Consider the following 22,568-nt stretch of genomic DNA (forward strand, 5'->3'; position numbering starts at 1 on the left):
ATTTATTATCAATATCAGCTTTTGAGGAGTTCGGTGCTGCTGGCAGGCAGGGCGCGGTCAGATCCAGCCTCGCAGGGCCATACAGGCAGCAGGCAACAGTGTAGTGGGGAGATAGTTCAATGAGCTAAAGCAGGCAGCAGGCACAGACGTAGTCAAGAGAGTCAGTCCACAGGTCATGGTACAGGAGAACCAATAAGCAGGCTGGGAATCAGCAATAAACCAGGCATGCAGAAGTGACAAGTTGCACCCAGGCAGAACCAAGCTCAAGGCAAGGCTGATATACAGAGCCTTGCCCACAGGTCTGGGATTCTGCAAGAAGTTAATCCTGATCAGATGGAGACACTTCTATCTTTCCATATCTTGCTGCAATACGGGCACTTCTTTGCTCCTGCAGCAGTTGCCTCTGCTTCTGCCTCCTGTGCACAGCTGACTCATTAGTGGGTTCCCTAGGAGGCTGTGCAGGCTCTTCCACCTGCACTGTCACAAATATTACACCAATGCGTACTCCAACTCACTAGGTGAGTATCATTTCAACATTATCTTTCTATCACAGATATACAAAAACAATTCCACTGGTAAGTACACTGTCAGGTATGGCTATAAAACCTCTAGATTAGGTTTTTATTTCGGCAGTCCTTTGTCAAGCCAATAATTGTTGTACAAAGTATTTTTTTTCCCTTACTCCTCTAAGAGCACAACTGTTTTTTTTCTTACAATAGTTTCCAAACTGAATTTCAAATTTCACTTGAATGGCTCTTCTTCTTTAAATAGTCTTTCTCTCTGGATATCAGGATCTCAAATTGCTTTTGTATATTTGTGATAGAAAGATAATGTTGAAATGATACTCACCTAGTGAGTTGGAGTACGCATTGGTGTAATATTTGTGACAGTACCTGTTGTACACCTGCCTTGATTATTATGGTGTCTTCCACCTGCATGGCATCAGGCAGGGAGGGTCTGGGAGTTGGCTCTGCTGCCTGGTCTTCCTCAGGAGCAGCCAACTCTGGCTGCACCATTTTCTCAGAGTCCTCTGTGTGCTGGTCATTAACCAAGGGCTGGCTCATGACAAGTTCTTCTGTTGGATCTGCAAAAGAGAAAATAAATAGCTAATAAGCTAGACCAGCATGTGCGCTTGCTTTAGAGCAGTTTGACAGCTCTTTGTAATTAGTGTCATAAAGGCTGATTACCCACTGCCAACTGTCCCCCGCCCTCCACTCTGGCATGAAAAGTTGCACCAGAAGTGATCTCGCCTTCCGCATGGAAAGTGAGAAGCACACGCGGGGCAAGAGGATGTGAACTGGAATAAGCAGCAGCTTTATCAGCTTGAGAGGGGGACCTGGGATAACATTTGGGACAGTCGGGGTCTCACTTTCCTGTACAACCCACAAGGGAGAACTTTCATAGCATCGAAGAGTATCACACTCACGTGACGTTTTATGGGCCTAGGACTTAGGGGCAGGCAAGAGGGACAGAGTTTGCAGCTGCCCGAAATGGTTCTCCTGTGTGGGATGAAGTCTAGACTGGAATGGCATGGACGAGAAAAGGCACCCGGTAATTAAACCAGAGACAGATGTGCGTGGGTAGAGAGGACACTCCTGAGATCTGTGAGTATGGTGCAAATATGCCAGGCCCGCTGTAGAGAAAATCCCAATGCCCTTTTGGAACTCTTTTTCAGTTTGTGACTTTATATAACATGGGTGAAGGTGGGCTTCAATGAGCCTTGGGGCTGCTCAGTGCCCAGCATGTAACCATTGCCTCCTGCAATGCCTCTTAGGAGCAAGATAACATTTTCTCGTTGAGATGATTCCTGCCTGCAGACCAGCAGTTGGTCACCCATAGCACGAGGGGAGTAGGCACGTTGAAAGACTTGCCTTACAAGGTTTTCTGAGATGGGTGACCACATCAAAGGATCAAGGCTAGGTTGAAATGAATTGGTGGTAAGCTCTGATGAAGCAACCGTAACGTACGTGTGTGTTTTAATGGTACCCGGTTTCAGGCAGTTGGTGTCAAAACTGGAATAGTCTCTTTCAATTGGAATGCCTCAGGAAAACAAGATAGTTTTACAAATATGTTAATGTCTGGTGTAGATAGTCTGATACCGGTGTGCTTTTCTCTGCTGAAGGATGTGAGGCCTACTCCTGTTTTGAGAAAAATGAATTGTGTGTTGCTTGTGTGGTAATTTTAAGGAAAGCTCATTTTTAGTTATTGCTCAGCTGGGAAGAGGTTATTCTACCACAGATTAACTTAAAGCTCTTCCCTTTTTGATGGGTCATCAAAAACACAGTTAAACACCAAAAAGGGGGGAAAAGAGGAACTCAACCAAGACAATACAGGAAACCACAAAGCTTGAGCTAAAAACTATAAAATCTATACCAAAAATAAATATATTTATTATCTAGTATACACAAGGAAGTTAGTTAAAAACACAACATCTGTATTTCAAGCCACACCATTGAAATTCAATGGAAATCGCTGAACATATCCCAAACACTGTTGATAATACAGTTATGTCAAAGAATCAGAAGCAGATGCAGATGCAGAAGAAGAAGAAGAGGAGGAGGAGGAGGAGGAGGAGGAGGAGGAGGAGGAGTTTGGACTTATATCCTCCCTTTCTCTCCTGTAAGGAGACTCCAAGGAGATTACAATCTCCTCCCCCCCCCCCAACAAACACCCTGTGAGGTGGGTGGAGCTGAGAGAGTTCCAAAGAACTGTAACTATCTGAAGGTCACCCAGCTGGAGTGTGTTGGACTGCCCAAACTAATCTGGTTCACCAGATAAGCCTCCAAAGCTCAAGTGGCAGAGTGGGGAATCAAACCCAGTTCTCCAGATTAGAGTGCACCTGCTCTTAACCACTACACCACACCTGTCTTGGCTTATTCAGCCTTCCTCAATGTGCTACCCAAATTAATCTAGTCTGTTCCCTTTTAGTCTGGGATATTAGTGGGATGCGATGTGAAAGGCCAAACCAGGATCTCCACCAGTGTCTACAAAGGTCTTTTCCCTTAGAAATCCACAGAATTTAGGAGAAAGTTTTACAGTTTTATTGAAGAGCCAAAAATACACACGTGATTCACATACAGAATTTGACGGAATCTAGAATATATATAGAGTTTAGGGTAGATTAGGAACAGCAGAGGGCATTGAGAGAAGGGCAATATTTACCTATTTAGAAGGTGAAAGGAAGAAAGATCTAGCACTAGCATTGTTTTCCAGGAGAAGGATGACATCAGGCATAATGGAATTAGAACCAAGCGTGGCTCCAGGTCTAAAGAGCAAGTGGTCCTCATTTGCAAGGTCTAGTTATACAAAAAGTTCTCTCTCTGGCAATGATAAGAAAGGCTACTTTCCAGAAACAAAGCAGAGTTCCGTTCTCAGGCAGGAGCAATGCTGCGGAAAAAGGGATGATTAGGTTAAAACCTGGGAGCGCCCAACTCCAGATAAAGTCAGGGCAACATTGATGACATTAATGCCAGGGGCATTCCAAGTCAGGATGAGCTTGGGCCAACATAATAAAGGAACTCTGGAAGGTTGGATGGTTCTCTGATAGTCGGACAGGAGATATAAGATTAAATTAATGTTAGGGAGAAAGGGGAATCAAATATGCTGATTGAATTAGGGTGTGGAGCATTTGCATGTCCTTTGTGGAGTCAAGGACAGGTGTGCTCACTCAAGTTTGTGCTGTTATCCAGATCTGGGCTGCTGAGCCTTCAGGAAAGGAATTGTCTACTGCTAGGCATACTTGATTGGGAAGGGGAGAGCATGTACAGGCAGACCCCTCTTAGTATCAGAGCCAAGGAATCAAGATGGTATTCATCTTAGTCTGAACTAAAGATGATACCAAGGTATGACTGGTAGGGCATTTTGGAAAATGGCCCCAATGTCTATGTGGTCATACATAGAAACATTATTAAAGCAATAATGCATCCAGAAATCGACCGTTTAGGTATTATAGTCTGTAAATGAAAAACCTGATATCCTGTGTGGCCTGATGTTTCCTTGTAACAAAAATCATGGGTTTTCCACCATTTAAATTGGCTTACACTTAATCTGTTATATAATTACCTGTGTTTCCACTTGTGTGTAATGTCAAGTGATGAAACGCACCCAACTATGACATTGGACAGTGTAGCATTGTACTCCATAAAATTAACTATAAAGTTTCTAGCTATATACACAGGTCTCCCAGTGGTCTTCTGTTTAGCAGATTTTTCTTTCTTTTCAGATTCTTCCCTTTCTATTCAAGCTCAGATACTGGTCTACGCATAAAGAAGCCGATTCTTTTTTGAAGCAAGTGCTCCAGAAAGGTAAATGTGTGTGAAAGTTTATATCAAGAAAAATGGTGCTGGAAGATGCTAAGAGCTCCCTTGAAATGAAAGCATGCTTTTGAAGAAGTAGTTATTAATGCAATATGTGATATATTTATGGATCCGGGAGGTTAGCCTCAGTTGCGTCATGGCTCCAAAACAGGATGCAATAAGCCAGTTAGCTCTCACTCAATTGAAACACCACTCAAGTTCTTTTATGAAGAAAGCTGGGGGGAAAAAAACTGGTAAAGCCAGAAATCTGTGTCAGTGTACAGTGACTTGCGGTCAGCGTCCGTCCTTGTAAGGAGACTCTTTTGTGGAAGTTCCAAGGGGCCCAAGAAGGCTGCTCCGTTGCTTAAGAAGAGTGAAGTGTTTGGAGATCTATCACTGGAGTTGCTGACATAATTGATGATTTCATTAAGACTCTGAAAGGGGGCTCTTGTATTCCCTCTGGCAAGGACAAGCCTATCTCATGTCTTAACCCATGTTGCCTTAGCCGATCAAGATGGCTAGGCCTCTCGTTGCCAAAGTTTAAAAAGTCAAATATTATACTAGGCTGTGATACCCTCCATCGCGTCAAGAGCTTGACACATCAACACAAACAGCTACTATGAATTTACCCGTTGGCAAGGGAATTGTCCAGACCTTTCAAACAATCATACAAATGGGAACGGCGTCTTTTCAATGATCTCCCCCCCCCCTTCTTTCAACAATAAACAATCTATTTATGTCTCAGCGTTGTGTGTCCGATTGCCCAACTGGTTTGCCACTTGATGTTGAACTTTAGAAATTGATGGCAAAAGCAAGGATATTTTAGCACAGCACTACAACTTGTTAAAACAAAAATTGTTGGAAAGCGAATGGATTAATTTATTTAGGGCTGCTATGAAAACTTGTTCACCCTTACATCTTTCAATACCCCTATATCAAAACAGGATGGCTCCCTATTTGTATTTTTTTGACTAATCCAATGCAGAGAAGAGCCCTCACACTTGCTCGCTTCAATGTTTTCCCCTCCGCTTTATCGCGTGGTAGATTTAACAACTTGGAAATGAGCAAAAGGGTATGCTCTTGTGGTGAACAACAAATTGAAACATTGGCACATCAACTGCTTTGCTGCCCTAAATCTGCTAATATCAGATCAAAATATTCCAATATTCTTTCTAGGATACCTAGTGAAATGGGAGAATCAGGTAGACTTCCTTTCCTTCTGGACAATTCTGACAATGAAACTTGTGAATTGGTAGCACAATTTTTACTGGAGGTGATGCACAATCAATAATTTATATTCTATCTTAAACCTTTGTATTTGTATACCTTTTATCTCAGGTTTTTTTATTGTGTTATGATTATTGTTATGCCAAATAAAGGCTTATTATTATTATTATTATTATTATTATTATTATTATTATTATTATTATTATTATTATTATCAGCACAGCACGCTTGACCCCAGCCGAGCTGAGAAAAGCAGGGAGGAATCTAATAAATACATGAATAAATGTACACTCAGAACAAATTTGTGACGTTGAGGTTGTTCATTAGATTTAATACACTTAAGAGTTCATTGCCGGAATGAAATGAAATGATTTGCACTGCCTCATAACCAGTAAAAAGGCACATCTGAGCAATAAGATGTTCCATAATAGCAATTACTTTGATTTAGAGAACTACAGCAGTCTCCAAATTTGAAATCTGTCTGCCTTCAATCCAGAGGCATAGCGGGGGGGGGGGGGAGTGCCTGGTGCACTGGTGCGTCCTCCACCCCCATCCCGGAATGCCGCCATCCCACCCTGGAACGCCCCCACCACTCCCCTGGAACACCCTCACCACACCCCCACAGGGGTGCGCTCCCAGTGCGTCGCACCCCCTGTCCCCTTGGAGCTACGTCTCTGCTTCAGTCTTTGGAGCCAGCATGGTATAGTGGTTAAGAGCAGTGGATTCTTATCTGGAGAAGGTTTTATTTCCCACTCCTCCAAGAGTGGCAGACTCTTATGTGGAGAACCATGTTTGATTCTCCACCCTTGCACATAAAGCCTTCTGGGGGACCTTGGGCCAGTCATAGTTCTTCAGGACTCTCTCAGCCCCACCGACCTCACAAGGTATCTGTTGTGGGGAGAGGAAGGGAAAGGAGCTTGTAAGCTGCTTTGAGGGTCCGAAGAAGAAGAAGATGAAGAAGAAGAAGAAGAGGAGGAGGAGGAGTTTGGATTTATATCCCCCCTTTCTCTCCTGCAGGAGACTCAAAGGGGCTTACAATCTCCTTGCCCTTCCCCCCTCACAACAAACACCCTGTGAGGTGGGTGGGGTTGAGAGAGCTCAGAGAAGCTGTGACTAGCCCAAGGTCACTCAGCTGGCGTGTGTGGGAGTGCACAGGCTAATCTGAATTCCCCAGAGAAGCCTCCACAGTTCAGGCGGCAGAGCTGGGAATCAAACCCGGTTCCTCCAGATTAGATACACGAGCTCTTAACCTCCTACGCCACTGTCTTCTTTAATCTCTCAGATTCCCCAATGATTACCAGAGTTTTGTTCTTTTATTTCACATTTATTCAGGCGGTCACCGTGCTGTCTCCCCAAAGTCTTGCTTGAGGTGTCTTACACCTGTAATAACAATCTATAAAAAACCAACAAGCCACTAAACAAGCACGAGGACATAAAAAACAGAATAAACCTGTCCTTAAAAGAGGCTTCAGGCCAGAAGCAGATCATAAAAGAGCTGGAATGATAAAACCCAGATTAAAAGCCTGCGTAAAAAAAAATACGTTTTAGCCCGGTGTCTAAAAGATAGTCAAGTAAGTGCCCGTAGAGGAGAGCATTCCAAAAGTGAGGTTCTACCACTGAAAATACCCCCCTCAACTCACCACCTACGTCACCCCTGAAGGCTAGGGCAGAGAGAGCAGGGTGTGAGAGGCAGATCTTTGTTGGGCTGGACACTACAGGAGGAGACAGTCTTTCAGGTATTCCGGTCCCAAGCCATTTAGGGCTTTAAAGGACCTGGGACAGATGGGGAAACAATGCCGATTTTTCCATGATTTCAGTAATATTAGTAATTTGGTTGAAAGAGTAACGGCGTAAATAGGGAACAAGATGAACCCCATTAGAATCCCTGTGCATTAGAACTTAGCAGGTTCACTGAAGGAAGAAGGTGGTGGTGGTTATTTACTCTGTGTAAAGTGACAGTCAAAGAAATAAAAAAATGCTAAACATTGTTTCTAAGCTGAATACTTGCACTAGATCTGGAAAGCATTTCTGGCTGACCTGATTCCCGGAGATCCAAAGCAGTGAGCATCCATACCCCTCTCTGCCCCCTTAGCAAGTAAAGTTGCCAGCCTCCAGGCACATCAGACAAGCCTGGAGATTTCCCAAGACTGCAACTTATCACTGGACAATACAGATCAGTTCCTCCAAAGAAAAGGATGGACTCTATGACATTATGCCCTGCTGTAGTCCCCCCCTTCCCAAATCCCACTCTCTCCAGGCTCCGCCCCAAATATCCAGGAATTTCCCCAAATTGGAGCTGACACCCCTATGTTGCAAAAAGAGCAACATCAGCATGAAGCACTTTCTACACACCTTTGGGAATACAATATTATGGCCTGAAGCCCATTGGTGGGATGTCTGTTTGTAGAGAGTTGAGGGCTGGAGGCAAGGTAAGGTGGGTTTGGGGGAGGGAAGGGACCTCAACAGCTTATAATACCATAGAGCCCCTGTCATATATTCTAAATCTTTGCTCCAAAAAGAATCCAGCACACAAGGAGTTAAGCTGTAGCTGCTTGTGATTGGCTGGTGGCTAAAAAGTGAGCTCTTCAGTCAGGGTTGAGAGAACTAAGGGAGTTCAGCAGCAGAGTGAGCTAGTGAACAAATGTGTGGAGATTGCTCTGTTCTCTCTTAAGGAAGTTAAGGAGAACAATGTACTGAATAACATCTATGTCTTGTTAAGGGCAGGTGCACACTAATCTGGAGAACCGGGTTTGATTCCCTGCTCTGTCACTTGAGCTGTGGAGGCTTATCTGGGGAACTAGCTGGGTGACCTTGGGCTAGTCATAGGGCGTGAGAGGCAGCTGGATGACCTTGGGCTAGTCATAGTTCTTTGGAGCTCTCTCAGCCTTACCCACCTCATAGGGTGTTTGTTGTGGGGGGGGGGGAAAGGAAAAGAGATTGTAAGCCCCTTTGAGTCTCCTTACAGGAGAGAAAGGGAGGATATAAACCCACTCCTCGTCCTCCTCCTCCTCCTCCTCCTTGTCCTAGTCCTCCTCCTCCTCCTCCTCCTCCTCCTCCTCCTCCTCCTCCTCGTCTTCTTCTTCTTCTTCTTCTTCTTCTTCTTCTTCTTCTTCTTCTTCTTCTTCTATATTTCTAGGGAAAGCAGATTTTCAGATTTCTGTCAAACACTCGTAAGATTAAGATTGTCATAAATATTGTAGTTCATTTACCTTCACTCAGCTTAATGCCTTCTTGGAACAGAGATATTTCCTATGCACTGTACCAGCAAGTTGGGAATGATAGAAACTATTGAACATGTTCTCTTACATTGCTGCTTTTACTGGAATATTTGTATTATATCTATCACTTGAATCTTGTCTTCTGGTAGAACAGACTATTTTTATGTCTCTCTTTTTGCTGCTGCTGCTGAAGCCCCCTGTAAGACAGCAAAATTTTCCCCTACAGCATGCAAAACAAGGCAAAAGAAAGTGACTTATTTGTTTTAACATAATTTTATCATTTTCTTGTATATGTTACATGGATCAATATTTTATTGACTGTACGTTTTGTACAATTGATTTGTAACATTTATTGTTTTTCAGTTTTGGTTTGGGTTGCTGATCTTGGATTGTAATAAAATTGATTTGATTTGTTTTGATTGCCTGGAAGACACCATTTTGGACCACTAGAGAGTCACTGAGGAGTTATCTAGGCAGAAGTTTTGAGTCATTAGCTCCAGAGGAGGTCGACCTCAGATTGGGTGAGAATTACAAGAAGCTGCCATGAAGAGATGGAAGCTGGGCAATGAGAGAGAGAGAGAGAGAGAGAGAGAGAGAGAGAGAGAGAGAGAGAGATCATAGGAGAAGGAGGGTTTTGTGATGGCAATACTCCTTTTCATGTGAAACCGACAGGGTGTAACAAACTGAGTCCATACAGTTAGAATCTTCATAGGAAAAGAAAGATCTTTAGTGAAATGACTAGATTTATTCAGAGTCCTTGCGAGAACTGGGTATCAAAATACAAAAAGACCTCAAGAAACTCCAACCCGGCCCACTCAGACAGGTTCACAGGTCAGGCCAGGCCAATCTGGGAAAAGCGCCAAGCAGAGATAACACAAAGTGAAACCTCAGCAGGTGCTAGGAATAACAGTCAGCATTCCAATCCCCTCTTCACACAGGGCCAGAGGTGCTAGAGGGGGATATAAGTGGCCAACCTACGGTGGCCAACCTATAGTGATCCAGATGTTCACAGACTACATTTCCCATCAGCCCCTGCCAGCATGACCAATTGGTCACCCCAGCCAGTGATCCAAGAAAAACGAGTGAAATGAGGCGGGGGAGGGGTATAACCAGGACCTTGCCAGGGGTCCTAAACCTTCCCTCAATCTCGGGGTCTCTTCCCACTGAGACTCACACACGTTACATCTTATTTATGCTCATCTCTTGAAAAAGACTTTGGGCCAAAACGTAAATTTAAAAGCTCCATCTATGTCTTTAAGTTAACAATGCAGGTAGTTGTCATTCTAGCCATATGGCAAACGTCAGCTTTGGATGAGGAGGATGGAAGACAGAGACAAAGTTTTGCATGTAAACTGTGGTATTTTTTTTTCAAAGACCAAGTGGAAAACGAAGAGATGACTTCCAAGCAGTGATCAAACATGGAAAACTCTCCGTGTCAAAACAAATTCCTGACAAAATTATAGTCACCAATATGCGGCGGTTAAGGAAATACATGAACCTTGGCATTCCTTGCCACAAATGCTAGACGTACATCTGCTTCTCAGACATTGCTATCCTGTGGACGTTCAGGTTCATCCCAGCCTGTCACCAGCAGCCAATTAATAATTCCTGAGGTTCTAAGCCTCAGCAGCCAGCCCTGCACATACCCATCCCACACCCACCTAAACTCCCTGCATGTCAAAAGAAACTGAGCATCAAGGGTAACACCACATTCGAGGGAAAATAAACTCCCTGGCCAAACAGGAGACTCTCTCTGAAATTGGTTTTGTAAATATTTCATTGGATTGGGTTTTAACTAGCCATATCCTGAAAGCTGTGCATAGTTCAAGACGTGTGGAGCCCAAATGAAGATGCGGTGTCTCCCCCTCCCCCCCATTTCATTACTATATTTTTCACTTTCCTGGTTTCCTGTACAACTCTTTGTCTCAGAGAGAAACAGCTGCTCCTTCCAAACCGTCCTAATGGCAAAGACAGAAACTTGTAGAGGTTTAAGGGTGTAATTAAAGGGGGAAACCAGCCTTGGCAGGTGAGGAGCCACAAGCCCCAGCTAGCTATCCTAGTAACAACTGCAGAGAAAACCAGACTCCTCTAAGTGGAGTGCTGCTTTTCAAGAAGTTGGTGAATGGCTAAGGCTTTTTAATGCAACTTCACAAGGACTGGCAATATCAGGGCCTGGAAAGACATGGCCCAAAGTAGGGTTGCCAGACTTTATGTGAGGCCTGGAATCATAGAATCATAGTGTTGGAAGAGACAACGAGGGTCATCAAGTTCAATCCCCCTGCCATGAATTAATATGCAATCAAAGCACTCTTGATAGATGGCCATCCAGCCTCAGTTCAAAAATCTCCAAATAAAGAGACTCCACCACACTCTGAGGCCGCGTACTGCACTGTTGAACAGCTTTTACCGTCAGGAAGTTCTTCCGAACATTTAGGTGGAATCTCTTTTCCTGGACTTTGAATCCATTACTCATTGTCCTAGTCTCTGGAGCAGCAGAAAACCAGCTCCTGGGTTTGTGAGTGGTCTCCAGATGGCTGTTGTGGGTTTTCCGGGCTGTGTGGCTGTGGTCTGGCAGTTTTAACTCCTAATGTTTTGCCCTCATCTATGGCCATTGGCCAACCACAGCCTCACAACCTGAAAAACCCACAATACCCAGTTGATTCTGGCCATGAAGGCCTTCCACAGTACATTGAGCTTCCAGTTCTCCTGGGAGAATGGTTGCTTTGGAGGTGGACTCTATAGCATTATATTCTGTTGAGGTCCCTCCCCTTCCCAAGCCCCACGCTCCACAGGTTCCATGCCCAGATTTCCAGAAATTTCTTAATCTAGAATTGGCAATCATAGCCCAAGGTGGTCCACAATGTAAAACTCTGGAGGTTTCTCAGGGATGGTGTGAGAGATTGTGCCTTCTGCCTCTTTCTTTATACCTCCCTCCAGATTCAGACTTTGAACCCCACATGAGTTGTCCTGCTCAGAGGATTAACGTTTTGGGGTGGATGACCATCTGGAAACAGCAGCAGGTAAGTGGGGAATTCCAAGTGAGATCTGGATTTGGCTTCATGGCTTAAAGCAGGGAATATGTGGGACTGTGCCCCCCTCAATCTGCAACACAGCCTGTAGTTCAGAACCTGCGAACAAAATGGTGTGCAATCACCCAGGTTCCCTTTGATCGCAGAAAGGTACGCCAAGGGTAATAGGATGTACCTGAACAAAACCTATGTGAAACAGAGGCTGTAATAAGGAGTGGAATTAAGTGAGATCAAATGAAAAGGTGGCTAGATTCCACCCAGTGGTTGCATTTATGTCTCATATGCAACCTCAGAGAACATACTAGTCCAAACATCCACAATTCCCTGCTTATGTATAATCAAGGTTTCTCCACGCCAGTGAATTGGCACTGGGATTGGTATCATGTTTGCAGAGACAGTGATGTCTACTTGGGTGGCAAGATCTGGGTAACCCTGATGGTTGGAAAATATCCCTATTGCTGGCAGTGTCTTCTCTTTGCCCTGTTCCCACTTCCACTGAGCCATGAGTTCTGTAATCCAGACAGTTGGGTGTCAAAATAATTGACAGATCAAAATATTACTGATGATCACTGATTGACTAGGATGATCTCAGAGTAAATCTTCCCTGACAGAAGGGATTTCCGCCGGCCGAGCAAGACTTCTTTGCACTTCCACTTCTACTGCAGCCTACAGTGCTCCTCTGAAGTAACTTGTAAGGCAGGACACTCCCAGGAACAGTAGGAGGGAGGAGTCAGAGGTCTGAAATGTGAATGAGGAATGGGTGAAAAAACATCTCCTTTTTAATTTTAAAGCTGAAAGTCTATTGCTGGAGCCATAGACTCTGTGCAACTAACATGAAATTGACATGGTCTAGCAATGTAACACTAAACCAAATAGGGTGCCAGGGGGGGGGGGAGGGGCATCAGGCAACCTCCCCACCTGGAGGCTGTGCTGAAACAATAAAGACGTGGCGGGTGGGCAAAATGGCAGTTTAGCTTGGCAAAGGACACTTTGCAGGAATAGAATCCCTGTGTAAACAAAAAACTGTGGGAAAACCCCACTGTGAACCAAACAGCCTCAAGGTAAGCAGTACATGCATAAATTGCTATTATCTGTTTCAAATAATCCAGAAATAAATATACCTATACAATTAAATAAAAGGCATTACGATTCTCCACAATAAATAAAAGGCATTACGGTTCTCCTAGGGTACTAACCTAGGTTGAAGCCATTGTTGTTCCCCACTGCAACCAGCTTGATCCCAGCTCGGAGGGTGGAATCATCCTGTGCCTCTTCGCCGCTCCGTTCCGATTGGCTACTGTTCTACGGCCATGCTCCGTCTATCCCCACTGCGAATATGACGCGAAAAAACTTCCACAGGAAGGGAGGGACGAAGGTGGCGTTTTTTGATTGAAAACCACAGCTGTGCTGCATGTAGAAACACTCAGCTGTGATTGGCTGAATGGGGGACTCCTGGCACCAGAGATTCCGCACTTTACTGGAATCGAGCTGAGTTTGAGCGTGGTTCCCTGAAAAAGTAGTAGTTCCCAACTGGAGTTGGAAATTTAGCAACGCTTCCCATGGGAAGCGAAGCTGGTACAAAACCACGTCTATCCCAGTGGTTGTGCGGAGCACTTAGGTCGAACGCAGCTCGAACTTAGGTCGAGATAACTTGCCTAAGAGATAAGCTGCCACAGGAGGGAGTGAGTGAGTGGCCACTCCCACCTGGATAGCTTTAAAGGGCTTTGGACTAGATTGATGGAGGAGAAGAGTCGATCTATGGCTACCAATCGCTTGATCCTCGCTTGATCTCATAGATTGCAAATGCCTTAGCAGACCAGGTGCTCGGGAGCGAAAAAAGCAGCAGCAGCAGAGAGGCCATTAGCTTTCACATCCTGCATGTGAAGGCTCCCAAAGGTTGCACCTGGTGGAAGCCATTTGCTGAAAGCAGTAGCAGAAGTGCTGGACTAGATGGACTTTCCAAGAAAGTATGGAATCCAGCAGGCTAGTTCTTATGTTCTTATGTCCTGTGTGTTTATTGGGTTCTGACACAAACAGAGTTATACCTATCTAAGTCCATTGATCTCAATGGACTTAAAATGGCCTAGTTCTGCTTGGGATTGTTGGAAGAAAAGGACTTACGCTGTTTCCTGCCTCAACTTACAGAGGAGGTTTTACTAGAGAGCCAGTGGCTAGATAGGGACCTAGGAATTGACACCTTAACTCTATCATGCTGGCTCTAACCCTTTGATATTAGATTGCTACTCTCAGGGACTTCCTTCCTTCCGCCTTCTTCTCAAACACTTCATCTTTACTTTCACCATGCCTAGAGGGAGGATGAGTGCTCCGTGCATCCGTCTCCATCCAGCTAGAATAGGATAGCTTCGTGAACCTATCTACGTACCTTTCTATCGAGAATGGAGTTCACTAATGAATACTCTTTTTATTAGATTAGAAACTACAAACGACGCCAACTTTCTTTTGTGCCAAAGCTAACTTGCAAGCTCATACACACACATGTGCGCAGGTAAGCTTACGCTGTGCTTAGTAGCCATCCATGCGCTCTGCTCGTTGTGCAACAGGAAAACACACTGCGAGGTGTTGTTTCTCCCTTCAGGGATGACAGTGTTTGTTAAACTGGAGTTTACATTTCAAAATACAGGAATCACTTTCAGAAATGGCAAGACCCTGAACTTCACCATAGAGTGGTAATGCTTATGGCATTGAAGAACAGGCCTTTAGCTAGGGTGGCAGGCAGGTACACCTCCTTTCTGGAACTTGCTTACCTGGCAAGTTTGCTGAGTTGTTACATATGCTACAATCTACTGAAAGGGATCCAGATGTGAACGCCAGCTTCTGAATGTGCATCCACTACTGGACTGGGAACATAAGCATAGCTTAAATATGTATTCCAATTACACAGCTGTTCTGAAAGAGATGCATATCTCAGTAGGCCTTTGAATGTGCAATTTCTTCCATATTCTTATGCAGACACCTTCATGTGCTATCAAACCTGGGATGAAACAACCTTATTTAGGAAGCCCCACATCTGGCCACATTTTGTTTGCTGTTTACATTGCAGAATAGAACTATCTTTTAGAATAAAAACTGTAAAAAAAACTGAAATGGACTCTTATCTCACTTCATAGGAACCAGAGGAGAACCTACATCATTTCCCCATGACCTGTGGTGGGATCCAAAAATTTTAGTAACAGGTTCCCATTGTGATGGGATTCAAACTGTGGCGTAGCACCAATGGGGCTGGGCGGGGCACGACAGGGGCATGGCTGGGAATTCCAGGGGTGGGGCATTCCAGGGCGGGGCTGTGGCAAGGACGCAGCCACTTTCGCGCCTACGGTCCTAAGGGAAAGCGAAGATGCACGCATGAGCTAGCCCGAGGCTTGCCACACACACTGGTGCACCTCCTGCTAGACTGCTTCAAGTTCTGCGCGCTACTGCTGAGAGGAGGGGTGTAACTAAGGCAAAATCACATGGCAAAATCACCAATTAGTAACCCCCTCTCGGCACACACAAATAATTAGTAACCTACTCTCGGGAACCTGCGAGAACCTGCTGGATCCCACCTCTGCCCATGACCCAGACATATATTACAATGTTCACGAGGAAACAGTGACTGTCATTCTAGGGTATTCATCATAGCAGCTGTGTTAATCATCCAGAGTGTCAGGTATGTATAAATAAATTCTTTTCATCTAAAAGGGAGACTCAAGCATTTTTTATGGGAAGGACAAGAATGGAATCGTTTCTTGTCAGAACTGAGTAATCTCCCCCTCTCTACGCCTTAGTTGAAAGAATGGAAAGGATGACTTTCTAGGAACAATTCTCATGTCTGTTGCTCTAGTAACATGATAACAGTCAAATCTCCGTCTTTTACCCCGGTCATGAAACAGAAATGTTGCTAAGTGCAGCAAATTAACTTCCCACAGTCTGTTGTGCCACCAGCGTTGCTAGATTAGATCGAACCATTCTTCTGAAAGCTGAAGTGTATCGTTTGCTTTTATGCTGTACCCTTAGGTGTGGCCTATCCATTAGGTGTGACCTAAAGGTGTACTCTTAGATGTGACCTGTCCATTCTGGGGACTGGAATGGACAATGTAGGGATCTGCTTATTATCAGCCTCCCAAGTGCAGTAGGGTGTTGCTCTAAAGGTGTTCGTGCATTCCAGCTCTTTCTAAGTTTCCAGAAATGTGTCTGGCTGAGAGAGGTGCGAGGAACATGAGAAAGAATTGAGGGATTTATTTATTTGTTTAAGAAAGGTTTAGATCGCCTTCCTCTGTCGTTCCAAGGTGGTTTGCAGAGCATTAATTGAAAACAAAGGTTTAAAAACAATCCAATCAAAAGCAGGGCAAACCAGAAAATAGGATTCATAGTGAGTGCATAAAAACTAGGCTTAAAAGCCCTAGAGCTTTTTCAGGCAAGAACAACTGACCAAACCCAAACTATCCTGAAAGTTCAAACAAGAAATCCCCAAATTTTCTGTGCAAGACTCAAACAAGGAAATACAAATCTGCTTCTTTTCCTGTATTGGTCAATTTGCACATAGCACAGCAACAACTCAGAAACAGAAGACAACAACTGGATATGAATGAATGCAGTGCGAGCACCAGTAAATCCTGCCAATAAATATGGTCCCCCACCAAACATATTTTGGGTCTCCCGCTGTTAACACCCTCGCCCATGAAATGTACATCTGACCACAACACCAGGGGCACCACATTGCTACAGAGATGAAAGGAACAAAATGCTGAGTTTTACTTATACATGATTTTATATTTAACTGTAAGTGATTTTATCATTAGAAATGTAGCCTATTGTTAATTTTGAAATGCTTGTAAATTATTATGACTGTATTGTTGGAAGCTACCCTGAGCTTGGACTCCTTTTGCACCTGCAGAATAATGCACTTTCAATCCACTTTCAATGCAGGTGCACTCTAATCTGAAGAACTGGGGCTCATTCCGCACATGCAGAATAATGCACTTTCAAACTGCTTTCAGCGCTCTTTGAAGCTGTGCGGAACGGCAAAATCCACTTGCAAACAGTTGTGAAAGTGGTTTGAAAACGCATTATTTGGCATGTGCGGAAGGGGCCTGGGTTTGATTCCCCGCTCTGCCACTTGAGCTGTGGAGGCTTATCTGGGGAATTCAGATTAGCCTGTACACTCCCACACATGCCAGCTGGGTGACCTTGGGCTAGTCACAGCTTCTCGGAGCTCTCAGCCCCACCCACCTCACAGCGTGTTTGTTGTGAGGGGGGAAGGGCAAGAAGATTGTAAGCCCCTTTGAGTCTCCTTACAGGAGAGAAAGGGGGTTATAAATCCAAATTCCTACTCTCCTCCTCCTCCTCCTCTTCATCTTCTGTAGTGTGGTGATGTGCTGTCATCCTGAGAGATCCCCAGGTCCCACCTGGGGGCTGGCATCCCTAGTATTGCCCAATTCCCTTCCTTACTACAACCCTCGTCCCACAGGATTTTTGTCCACGATGGTCCCACAAACCTCAGCTTAGCCTTTTGGGGCGAACCTTTTGCATCAGCAGAAAATGTAGTCGGATTCATCCCACCATGTTGTTACTATTACAAACTACTCCAAGTCCCTGTTTGAAAGTAAAGAAGGAATAATTTTTTAAAAAAACTGAAACGATCTTGGCATCACTGAACGAACTTCACTTAGAAATATATAAGCAGCATTTAAGTTGTTCTTTCATCGCATTCGGAATCCCGTCTTGAGATAAATATTGCATGAACATTGCTTGGAAACAAAGATACGCAAATCTGACCGGTCTCAGCCGAGGCCTTAAATTGCTAGTTTCCCGGATTTCTTTTCTTTCAGATTATTATTACTCATTCTGGCTCAGCAGGTTGTATACAAGGACAAACAGCAAGTCAGGTCAGCCAATGCCAGCTCCCAGGGCTGCCTAAAAATCTGAATCTTGACGAAATGGGGGGGGGGCTTCAGAATCCCCCCCTCAAACTATAAAAAACATTATCTGCACATGCACAGAGAATGCACCTATCATTGGCTCTGCCAGTGTCCCCTCTCTCACCTGACTCTCTCGCCATGACAGTGGAGTCTGACGCGGCAGTGTCTTCTCTGCACTGTAGCCAGTGTCCCCTTTCCAGCCCAATGGCAGCTGTTCTGAACCCATGGGGTGCAGATGGGACTGGGGGCTCAGCAGTGGGGACGGGATTCCCCCCATGAGTTTCAAGGGCTCCCCCTTGTTATATCTCATTCTTAACCTGTCCAAATCCGAGAACAATTCAGTTCCGTAAATGGACAAGCCAGCTCTTTCTACAAGCCTGGAAATGCTCCAGGTTTGCAGGGGAAAAAATGGAATATATATTCTGCACATTTTTCTGCAAAAAAATGCGTGCAGTGATTTTTGTGCAGATTAAGCAGAGGAAAGGTGAACTGTGTACACTGCTCTGGATCTTCGTTGTGGGGAAAGGTGGGATGCTAATGGAGCTAATACAACTGAAGGTGTAGAACTGAAGAGCAGAGAAAGGGTGGGTGGGTGAGAGGGTGGTAAGGGCTGCAGAAAGAAGCAGGTTAGAAGAGAAGAGAAGGAGAAGAGGAGGAGAAGAGAAGGAGAAGAGAAGGAGAAGAGAAGAGAAGAGAAATGGTAGGAGAACTGGAAGAGAAATGGTAGGAGAACAGAAAATGAGCTGCCAGCTGCAAGTGTTTGCCAGGCGCCGCTAGTTCTCTTCTAATATTGCACACAGTGCTTAAATGCACATCTTGCTCGCCAGAGATGAGGCTGCATACTTACCAGTGGATAGGTTACTAACAGCGGTCTCCTAATTGGATTTGAACTGTTGTGAGCCCACTGCCTTCGAGAGACTTGGAGGTGGAAAGTGCGGACAAGTGACAGTGGACTTATGGTGACCCCCACAGGGATTTCAAAGCAAGAGATGTTCAGAGGTGGTTTGCCATTGCCTGCCTCCGTGTGAGTTGAGAGGGGGGGGGGTTTGAGAAAACTCAAAGTCACCCAGCACCCAGCAGGTTTTGTGTGGAGAAGTGGAAAGCAGAACCCTGGCTTCCCCAGACCCGGAAGATCCCACTTGCTCCCAGAACCACCATGCTACCGCATGCGGGGCTTCTTCAAACCGCTTAGCAAAGGAGTGTGGTAATTCTGCTTCAGATGCCACTGTAAATGGTGATGCCCCTTAGCAATATAAAGGCCAAGCCAAACCCATCCTGGATGTCCTCAGTCATATCTCCCCTCTCTAGATATTTTGTTTGCAAAAGGAGATGTGTTAGAAGGGAGTGGTATTGGACAGGGACCACTAGCTGGGTGAAGGGAGATTAACATTTGGTTGTTCCCCAAGCCATTTTTTCCCAATATCTCTTAGGAAAATGTGTCTCTGATGATCTTTTCCAGCTGGCAGCACCCACAGCTTCTTGGCCTCCCAGCCTTCCTGGGTCATTTTGCTTGGTCTGCCTTCCTTCCTGAACCTTCTGTATCCTAACTGAAACGAGTCCAGGCCTAGCCTTCTGTTCTGCACCTTGTGGCATGCCTCTGGGTCTACTCCATGGCTTCCCACCTCATCCTTGAGCCTACCCTTCACCTCCTAGAAGAAGAAAAGAAGAGTTTGGATTTATACACCATTTTTCTCTCCTGTAAGGAGACTCAAGATGGCTGACAAGCTCCTTTCCCTTCCTCTCCCCACAACAGACACCTTGTGAGATAGGTGGGACTGAGAGAGTTCCAAAAAACTGCGGCTAGCCCAAGGTCACCCAGAAGGCATGTAGGAGTGTGGAAACACATCTGGTTCACCAGATAAGCCTCTGCCACTCAGGTGGAGTAGGGAATTAAACCTGGTTCTCCAGATTAGAATCCACCTGCTCTTAACCACTACACCACGCTGGCTCTCACAACCATCTCAGTCCCCACTGTATGTGTGGGAGATTGGAAGAGTGGTCATACGCAATTTGGACCATCGTGACTTCTTCCTGGTTACATGTTGGAAGCCTTGGTCAGCTATTGATCAAGTTTTCATTTCACCCTTTCTTCCAGCAGCTCAGGGTGATATACAAGCTCCCGCCCCTCCATTTCATCCTTCCAATGACTCTACGACATTGGTGTAGACAAGGGAGTGTGGCAGATCACCAAGTGAGCTTCTGTGGGGAATGGAGATCCAACCCTGGGCTTCCTGGATCCTAATCTGACACAATAATCATTACACCACACTGGATGTATGATGCTGCTGTGTCATGGCTTCCAGCAACATGTATACTATTTGAACTCATGTTGCTTTTTTGAAGGCAGAGATTTCCCCCAATTCTTCTACTCTCAACCCTTCCCTCTGGAGATGTCAGAAGACTGACCTGGATCATCCAAAACATGTTCTCTCTCGCTGAATTATGTTAAAACTTCAGACCGCAGAGAAAAATTAAGCATATACTACCCTTCTGGTCTAAATTTAGACTGTGTTTCACTAGGGTTTTATTATTATTATTTCGTCCATTGGGGAACAGTTGTTACCATGTTCACCGTGAGATTTTGAAGAAACAGGAGGAGTGAGATTTTGACGAATGGAAAGACCACTAAAATGAGAAAGTGTTGCCTGGAGGTATTTTCAGCTGCAGCATAAGGCTGCAGGAAGGAACTTTACCTGATATGATGTCATAAAATAAATAGAATAAATCCATGAATGGATGGCTTCTTAGTCTGGTTCTCAGTGGGTGGCAAATATCGGCGTTACGAACACCAGCATTCCCCGTCTTTCCCCTTGGCCGCTTCTCCAGAGTCTACGGACTTAATTTGGCATGGTGATTACACCAGCCTTAATGGTGGTCTCCCTGGCACTGAAGGAAGTTTAATGAAGTGGTCTGAATGAAGGAAAATAATAGAGGGGCTTCCATTGGTAGTGCCAATCTGTTTCGGGATCTTGGATGGCTGGCAATAGGGTGATTTCCCTAGAACTGCTGGTTTATTCCTCGTACACATTCCTTCAGCCAAAATTCACCCTACTAGGCTCTACGAGAAACATTCACGGATGCTACACAGTCTCTACCCACCTACATGGGGATTTGTCTCTGACTGGTGTCCTCGTGCCATTAATAGCTGCCTACTTCTGAGTTAGCATATGTTGTTATGGTTGCCAAGTCAGGAGGGGAAAAAAGAGTCCAGTCCCTTTAATTGAGGTATAATCAGTAGGGCTGGATGAACCCAAATGCCCCCCCCCTCCCAAAAGCCATTTTGCTTCTCCTTAATTTTTTTTATCACCCAAAACACAAATTTCTGCTCTTTCAGATTCCGTCCTGATCCCTACAGGCAGTCCTCACTTGCCCCCCAAAAAGTCAACATGGTGATTCAATGGGCCTTTCCGCACATGCAGAATAATGCACTGTCAATCCACTTTCACAACGGTTTGCCGGTGGATTTTGCTATTCCGCACAGCTGCGAAGTGCATTGAAAGTGGATTGAAAGTGCATTATTCTACATGTGCAGAAGGGGCCAAAGTCCCTCTGGGTTGTTTTTTTTTAAACAAATGTGGGTTTTTAAAAAGTCAAATCTGAAAAATACACAATAAACATTTTTGCCCAACCCTACTAATCAGTGGAAATGGGCAAGTGAAACTTTTCATGGCATGGGGGTAAATAGCATCACCTGATAACGGTTGCAGGTCAGATTGATACTAAAGGGATAGCTAGAGCAAAGGTGTGTGGGGGAGGAATGGTACCTGGGGCAACACCTGCTCCGGGTGTCCCCCCACCCCTGTACCTCATTTACCTTTGCTGGCAGGAGCCTACCGTGTGCTGCCCCTCAGCCCGGCCTGGCCTGGCCTGGCCTGGCCTGGCCCTGCCAAGCTGCTCCTTCAGTCATTTTCCTCAGGCTGAAGGAGCAGCCTGGTGGGGAGGGGCCAAGGGGAGGGGTTTGGGGCAATTCTCTGGGGGGCCCATGTGATCAGCTGGCATACGCTCAGGGACATGTGACCCACACATGTCCCTATGAGCACTCCGCACCTGAGCTAGAGCAGAGGTCTGCAACCTGCAGCTCTCCAGATGTTGATGGAGGGGGGGCAGTCGCTGCCCCTGCAGCTTTACAGCGGTTGCTGGATGGTTGCAACAGAGCAGGTTAAAACTGAATCCATCGAAGATGGAGATCCTTTGGCTGGGCCGCTGGGGGGAGGTGGGGGATTTTCAGCCGCCGGAGTGGAAGGGGGCTATATTGGCACCAGCCTCCTCTGTCCGCAGCCTGGGGGTCCACCTGGATTCGTCTCTTTCAATGGAGACTCACGTGGCCCATATAACCCGGGTCGCATTCTTTCATCTTCAACAGGCCCGGCGGTTGGCCCCCTTCCTCTCCCAGGCAGACCTTGCCACTGTGATCCATGCAACGGTCACCTCTAGGTTAGACTACTGTAACTCGCTCTACGCGGGCCTTCCCTTATGTCTGATCCGGAAGTTGAAACTGGTACAGCATGCAGCGGCGCGTGTGCTCACAGGTGGTGCCTTTAGAGAACACATTCAGCCTGTGTTACGGTGCTTGCATTGGCTCCCGGTTGAGTTCCGAATCATTCATAAGGTGTGGGTACTTACCTTTAAGGCCTTACGCGGCCTGGGACCTTCGTACCTTCGGGACCGTCTTACCCCATATGTCCCTTTGCCGCCTCTGCATTCGGCAGAAGCCAATTTGCTGGTTGTCCCTAGCCCCTCGATGATGCGGTTGGCCTCTACCCGGGCCAGGGCCTTTACAGCCCTGGCCCCTGCCTGGTGGAACACTTTACCACCAGCTATCCAGGCCCTGCGAATCTTGGAGAGTTCTGCAGGGCCTGTAAGACCAAATTGTTCCACCAG

The sequence above is a fragment of the Sphaerodactylus townsendi genome, linkage group LG14 (genome assembly GCF_021028975.2).
Source record: "Sphaerodactylus townsendi isolate TG3544 linkage group LG14, MPM_Stown_v2.3, whole genome shotgun sequence".
Lineage (NCBI taxonomy): Eukaryota > Metazoa > Chordata > Lepidosauria > Squamata > Sphaerodactylidae > Sphaerodactylus > Sphaerodactylus townsendi.